Genomic DNA, 6,247 nt, shown 5'->3' with positions numbered 1-6,247 from the left:
TGACAGAAGTTTTAGTGTGAGAGAATTAGCCTGTATTTCATTATGGCCTTCTCATCCTTAAATTTCCTTAACACGTGAAACTTAATGTCCTAGTCATTAGTAAGTTGTGCAAAATAACATGATGATTTAACTTGGAGCATCCAGAGTTTGTCTGCTGGCTTCTTATATTCAGCATATTTTATTTACTTAATAGTATTTTTGACCTCTTACAATTTTCTGTTGAGCTTAGCGGGCATTCAGGGGACTTCATTTAATAGTTTCAAAAATACATTGGAAGGAGTCCTCAGTTCTTTGCTATGTTAAAACGAATCTGAATCCAGATCTAATGGAAGTTAGATTATTGAAAGTGACTGTGGTTGAAGTTTAAAGGTGCCTACACAGTAGTAATGCCAAGAGGCTCATACATCAGTGGGCACTAAATGCCTGGCAACAGGGTGCTAGAAGCTTTTATAATCAGGCTGCTTTTATTATTTCCTAAAAATCAGCCAAGAGACAAGCTCTACTTATTTTCTCTGAGGCAGAGCTATGGCAAACTGAGGCACTGACCCTACAAGCCCTTACACACATTTCAGTGTGTCTAGTAGGGGTTCCCTTAGCCACAAAGATGCTTGTATGATCAGAGTCCTAGTTTTAGGCTATTCTTGATCTGTAAAGTAATCATGACCTCTTGGGAACTGTGGTCCTGCTGGCACCAGAAGCCATTCACTTCATCTTTAACATAGGCATTCTCCCTGACACTCATGCTCACAGACGCCCCTCTCTAGAGCTAGGTAGTTTTGCAGATACTACATATCTCCCTGACACTCATGCTCACAGACGCCCCTCCCTAGAGCTAGGTAGTTTTACAGATACTACATACGTACTCTCTGTAACAGGCTACATTAAGGTGAACCCTATGTGACATTTCTTCCTTTCTTTAAATAAAAACTTGGTGAAGTAATAGGGTTAAAGACTGTCAGGCGTGTCTGCTGCAGTAGCTCCACTGCAAATACAAGCCAGTTGTGTATAAAGATGAGTTGTTTGCGTGGTGGTTCCAGTTATGCAGCCATGTTGATGTACCAGCTACAAACAAAAAGTGAGCAGTGAAAGATTTCAAGGAATCAGTAAGGTGTTTCTGTTGACCAGCAGTGGAATACCTGGAGTTCCTGCTGTGCCAGCCAGATGAATGATTATAGCTGTCACTGACTTGGCCACAGCATGACCAGAGCCAAAGTCTCTTGGGTTGCCCTCCTGTCTTCACGAAACAAAGTACTAATATCATTTCCTAAATTGATTTTTTTAGCAGTATCTTTTTCTTTCCCACTCATGTAGGATGTTAAAGTGATGAGAACATAAAGCTGCCTTTCTGGGAACACTCCCTATAGCTGGGTCAATACAGCATACTGGAGGTTAATATGCCAGATAAGTTTAATTTCTCAAATCTGCACAAAGGTGATGATGTGAAAAGTAAACCAGCTTCCTTTGTGCCTGCTTGCAGGCATAGGTAGTGAAAAAAATAGTCTCCAAAACAACAACAGCATCATACCAATGCAGTCTTGATTTATCCATTTTTTTTTCTCAGTCCGCACACTCATGTTTCCTCCTCACTCTGTGGAGCTGTTTTGAAATAAATGTCAAAATCAAGTATCTGTTCCTAAATATGAGTAATAGACAAAGTTTTGATGAGCACTGGGACATGAACACTTGCAGCCATGTGTCACATCAAGACCAGTGAGCAACTGTGAATGCATCATCACAGCCTATCATCTTGTCATGTCTCACCCAAGGCGTCATTCATGAGGTTAGAAACAGAATCCTTCAAAGGAAGGTCAGTGGAGGCAAAATGATTCAAAGCCTAATGAATTCCTAACCAAAATACTGCACCAATGCCCCAAAATTACAGAAGCCATGAATTTTCATGAAACAAAATACCTTTCTAAAGGTATAGTTATACAAATAAATTTGCTATCTGACAAATCTGCTCCTCCCTGCACCATTCTTTGAGGAGAGGCTGGATGTGGCACTTAGTGCCGTGGTCTAGTCTATGTGATGGCGTTGGGTCATAGGCTGGACTTGATGATCTCAGGGGTCTTTTCAAGCCTCAACAATTCTGTGATTCTGTGATTCATTACAGTGGTGTGACGCTTTGCATGTACCATTTTGGCAGAATTTATTTCTGTAACATTTGTGAGAAAGAAAGAAAATATTACAGCCAGAAAACTAAATTTCAAAATTTCAAAAATAAATCTTTCCTCCCTGAATGGGCAGAGATGGACTTTTAGCTGAGGATACTGGGGTAAGAGGGAGGCAAGCAGGGAGCCAAGGAGGGGGTTGCACCACTTGGATGGGTTGGCAGTTGGAAGAGGCAATGGCTGCCATCTTCACAGGCCGGAGACACCAATTCACCACTGCTCCCTCTTGCCCTGGCAGTTATTTCAGACCAGTTGTGGCTCCTTAAGAAGAGCAGAGGCTGTTCTGGACATACCTGAGGCTTGTAAGCAGGGCTACAGAGGCAAATATTTAGGTCACACATTTCTCCCTAGCTCCCACCAGAAGTGGTGTGTGAGCCCATCAGCAGCTGGAGCGCACCACGGGGTAGGGGTACACCAAGGGAGCCTCCCACCACCAGCCAGGAGCTTTCCCCAGAGGTCCTAGTCATGCTGCCCAAAGCAAGGCGTAAGTGAGAAGGTGCAGCCCTGGTTACAAATGCCTAGGGTCAATAACCCCCTTACCAGTGGAAAAAGCAAGCCACGTGCAGCCCAGCATGCACAGGGCACCCCCACCATGGCATGACACCTCAGTGCTCCTGTAGCTAATTGTTCCTACCTGCATAAGTACTTGTGTCCCATTCCTTGTTCCAAGCAGGTGATGAGCCAAACACAGCATGGGCTAAGGAGCTGCTGCAAGGTGCCGAAACAGAAATTAACAGCTTTATTTACAAAGCCGGCGATCATCCACTATAAGGCACTTGAGGATATAGTTTAGTAGTCACGGTAGTACTGCGTTGACAGTTGGACTTGATGACCTGAGAGTCTTTTCCAACCTTAATGATTTTATGATTCTATGAGTCTATTCTAAATGCATCCCCCAAATCAAAATAAGGAATTTAAGGCAAATCCATTAATTAATGAAAGGAAGGGAGGGGAGGGGAGGGGAGGGGTAGGGTAGTAACCACGCAGCGGCAGGGAATTCCTTCAATGACTGTCCTGGCCCCTGGGGGTAGGGTAGTAACCACGCAGCGGCAGGTACTTCCTTCAATGACTGTCCTGGCCCATGATACAGCTGGTGTGACAGTGTAAGAACTTGGCCTCACAGGGTGTGGATACTGCAGCTCAAGCACAGCCTCTGCCAAGGTGTAACACGCAGGTTTGCTTTTGCAGCCCTGTAAGTGCCTTCTGTTCCAGCCAACCAGGTGAGTACTATGCAGCTGGGCTCCCCACTAAAGCTCCCACCCTCCATTTGACCTTCTCTTCATTTAGTGAGTTGTTCTGTCACCTAATGCCCCCCAACCTGAGAAGGGGAATAGGTAAGAGGAAAGGAGAGCGATGTGTCGAAATGGAAAACATTTAATAAAATCATACTAGTAGAACTACTATTAAACCTAATAGAAAATACACAAAGTTATATTCCAAGTGTGGCCCTTGGGAGCAGAATGATGGGTGAGACCCTCCAGGGATTGTGGCCATCAGGCATCAAGAGAAGAGACAATCCTCAGTAAAGAAGCGTGACATTTACAGTGTGGAATGCTTCTGTTGGCCAGCTTGGGTCACTTGCCATGGCTTTCTCTCCTACTAGCTGTAGCACCTGGCTAACTCAAACTGCTGAAGACCTTGATCACTATGGAGATCTGCACAACGTGTCTGGCCACAAACAAAACCAACTTTGTTCTCACCAAGTCAGATGCTGCGGTCTTCTCAAAAATGAAGCTTTTCTGAAGAGAAAACTGATTTTCTGATTCTATCTCAGTGAAACCAAGACAGACCACCCAGCACCACAGTCAGGGGAGGCTATGGAGAGCAAGACAATAAAGGAAAGAAGTGTTTATTTCAAGGCAAATATGACACACACACCCTAATTTGAGGATTCACACCAGGCTGCCCACCAGGACAGCCAAGCTTTGCCTGCCTCCCCCCGCTCTACGGGGCTGTGGCAGCATCATTGCTACTCGGGGTGCAGTAGCGCAGTTCCCCACGCTGGCACATGACTATAGACAGGCCATCTCTAGGGATGGGTTCAATGAGATGATTATCATGAGATCTATAGTCCTGTGACTACAGATGGGATAAATGTAGCAAGCCAGGGAGGTGGAAAGCAGCACCTCCCTTATCAGCAGCCCCTTCTAACTACACAGGCTTCCCTGTTAGCTCTGTGATTATGTATGGGATGTAGTACCAACAGAATCAAAGCCCCACCTGCAAACATCCACAGGAACCAGCCTCATGAACAGAAATATCACATCCTCTTTCTAAATATAGGAAATTGCCCCATCTGACTTTTGTGGCCACTCAAAGCAAGGCCCAGAAGTGCTGCCTACTCCCCATACTCAACTGCGGATGGACTCTCCTTTCCCATTTGGCACAGTCAGAGGTAGTCAGAAGATGCTATGGCAAGCATTTTCCCTGGGAGCCTGCTGTGGAGCTGTTAAATTTCACATAACTGCTGGAAATTAAAAAAACCATGGTAAAAAAACTGCACAGCCTTTTCAGGGGTTGTTTGGGGTTTGTGTTTGTGTTATACTTGCCTCCCTCTGCCAGTCTAGCTTGCATCCCTGTCAAGTGGCAGGAAAAAAACAGAGGGGGAGTGGGGAGCTTTTTGAGTGCATTGTAACCCTGCCATCGCTGGTAAGCTTGTCTTTCTCTCCCACTGGCCAGGGACATGCTTCTTCACACACACAGTGGGGAGGTCTTGTTTGGTTTTGAATATTGCCTCCATATGAATATTCACTGTGGACCACAGTAAGAATAATCACAGCTGACCCATGTTGTTACTAATTAATTCTTCTGCTTACACACAGGGGAACAGGAGAAAGAAAAGCAAATTCTGTGAACAAAGCTAATAATGTGGTTACTTGCTACTCCCACTATCTGACACGTTTTTAAGGAATAGTCTCTGTGGCATGACAGTGAACACAGCAAGAAATTGATTTAGTGCAACAGAAAAGCATGTTGCTTTATGAAATAGTGCTCTTGCAACACTGGAATGGTTTGAATTGCTCTGATTTTTACAGACCTTTCTGTATATCTGCTCTTGCTTAGATTGGTTTTGTGTATCTGCAGATTTAGGAGACTGCAGAGAAGTTTTCTTCTCCTGCCCCCCCCTCACCTCCACTGACAAATCAGAATTCCCCTAAAACACTTTACATGATAAAAAAAAAGAAATATCCTGTTAGATTATCCATACGACATAGAAGGTAGAGATGATACAGGACACAGGGACCTTCAGTTTTTAAAGGCATGACAAATCAGAATTCCCCTAAAACACTTTATATGATAAAAAAAGAAATATCCTGTTAGATTATCCATACAACATAGAAGGTACAGATGATACAGGACACAGGGACCTTCAGTTTTTAAACCATGTCTCTAAGCATCGCAGCTACTTGTCTTTCAAATGCCTCCAAGGAAGGTGACTCAGCACCTCCCTGGGCGGTCTGTTCCTAGAGAAGCTTGACCATCTTTTAGTGTAGAAATTTTTCCTGATGTCCAGTCTAAACCTCCTCTGGCAGAACTTGAGGCCATTTCCTCTTGTCCCATCACTTGTTACTTCGGAGAATAGCCTGACTCCCACCTCACTACCGTGGCATATAGTAATTTGCTGAAGTTAATCTGGAGTATAGACATTAATTTCTGTTGCCCAGGTTGAAGTCATGTAAGGAACTAGCGGGTGCAGTGCTTTTGCATACATCTCTCCATTCATCTTCCTGCGTGAATGGTGGTCACTTGCAAAAGCATGGTCAAAAAAAGGGGGGAAAGAGGGGGGAAAAAAGCACTTAAGCACTGCTGCTGGAGTCAGCAACCCCCAAACCCGGCAGATTGTTTCCTTTGTATAACACCTAATTGGAATTTTCCCTTATGGAGAGTTTTGGCTTTAAGCTAGTTAACTCTCAAAGAAAAGTGATGCAGCTAGCTTCAGCGCTTCTATTCATGACAGATCCAAGGGGCTAAATTTGTCCTTGTCTCTTCACCTGGCTTGAATTTACTACTTTGTACCTCTTGCAGACCGTCCGCCTGCGATATCCACTGCATTTACTCACTGATGGCCTCACCTG

This window comes from Apaloderma vittatum, unplaced genomic scaffold, assembly GCF_000703405.1.
Source record: "Apaloderma vittatum isolate BGI_N311 unplaced genomic scaffold, ASM70340v1 scaffold8690, whole genome shotgun sequence".
Taxonomy (NCBI): domain Eukaryota; kingdom Metazoa; phylum Chordata; class Aves; order Trogoniformes; family Trogonidae; genus Apaloderma; species Apaloderma vittatum.
This window is presented reverse-complemented; position numbering follows the sequence as displayed.